This window comes from Triticum dicoccoides, chromosome 2B, assembly GCF_002162155.2.
Source record: "Triticum dicoccoides isolate Atlit2015 ecotype Zavitan chromosome 2B, WEW_v2.0, whole genome shotgun sequence".
Classification (NCBI taxonomy): Eukaryota; Viridiplantae; Streptophyta; class Magnoliopsida; order Poales; family Poaceae; genus Triticum; species Triticum dicoccoides.
Window position 1 is genome coordinate 84,372,074 of NC_041383.1, and position 1,780 is coordinate 84,373,853.

A 1,780-nucleotide genomic window follows, 5' to 3' on the forward strand; every position below is an offset into this window, starting at 1 on the left:
CGTATATGGATGAACACAAGAATTTGCTACGCTCCAAACACCCGGAGCGGTCTGATGACTGGATTACACGTGAACAAACCAGGAGTTTCGCCAGCTGGTTGCAGACACGTACCATGCATGACACCTCTATTGAAGATGACCTGTACTTGCTGTCCCAGTTACCATCTTCGAATATAATGACTTTCAAAGGGTACGAGATAAATGGTAATACATTTTACACGATCGCCCAAGATAAGAAGAGCACCAACCAAAACAGTGGTGTCCGCTTTGATGCAGAAACCAAGACGGGAAAGGAAACATATTATGGTTATATACAGGACATATGGGAACTTGACTATCGACGTGGTTTAAAGGTCCCTTTGTTTCGGTGCAAATGGGTCAATATGACACGAGGCGGGGTAATGGAAGACCCGCAGTACGGAATGATAACAGTGGATCTCAACAATCTTGCGTATGCAGACGAACCATTCGTCCTAGCCAATGATGTGGCACAGGTTTTCTATGTGAAGGACATGTCTACGAAACCAAGAAAAAGAAAAGATAAGGAAGCGAATGCATCGTATGATGAGCCAAAGCGGCACATAGTTCTTTCTGGGAAGAGAAGCATCGTGGGAGTGGATGACAAGACAGACAAATCAGAAGATTATGAAAAGTTTGATGAAATTGCTCCATTCACAGTAATATTGACCCGAGCATCCCGTTAAATGATGAAGATTTTCCATGGTTACGGCGCAAAGGGACACACGCGAAGAAAAAGTTTCACACCCAAAGATCTGGGATGTGATCGACTTCACTAGCTATCATCACTTTCTTTTGTGTTTCGCACCGAGAGGGGAATCTCTGTAATAGTTAGGGTAGTTATGTGTTTTGGCATTTGAAACGCGAAGAAATTTTATGTGCAAACAAATTCTTTCATGCCTTTACTGATTTTTAAAGTTAAGTTATTCACAAACTAGTGATTCACACTAATTTCAAATAATTCAAAATTTAAACTATTCAAATTTGAAAACTACGGGCACTAACAGAAAGTTTGTAATTTTTTGTACCTAAAACAAAAATGTTCACAAAGAAACTCTAAATACACAAAAAAAACACAAAAATAAATAAAGCAAAAAATAAAATAAAAATAAGCCCGCCTACTAGGCTAGAGCGGCCTGCATACGACTAGAAACCCAACCTGTAGTTGGGCCAGGATGCAGGCCCGCAAAGGTCAAGTGGGCCCACAGGGCTGCAAAGAACACGTAGGCCCAGTAAGCCTGCTTTGGAGAGGAGCTCGAGAGAGTGACCGCACGGGGGTTTATAAACCAGTGCGGTCGCCCCTCGGCTAGCGAGGTGGGACTAAACTTGCCGCACCGCACCTGCGCCAGCACACCCCCTTTAGTACCGGGTCGTGCCACAAACCGGTACTAAAGGGGGGCCTTTAGTACCGGTTTGTGCCACCACCCGGTACTAAAGGGGGTCGCTTCCCGCCGCTTGGCCTGGCCAAAATAGGCCTTTAGTACCGGTTGGTGGTTCCAACCGGTACTAAAGGTGCCTTCTATATATACAACGGTTACGAAAATTTCAGTTTCCCTCTCTGTTCGTTCCTCTGTTTCCGTCTCCGTCGCCGTTGCCGCCGCCCTCGATCGTCTCCGTCGCCGCTCGTCTCCATCGCCGCCCCCGTCCCCGTCGCCGCCCCCGTCCCCGTCGCCGCCCCCATCCCCGTTGCCGCCCCCGTCCCCGTCGCCGTCCTCGTCCCCGTCGCCGCCCTCGTCTCCGTCGCCGCCCCGGGCCCGTCCCC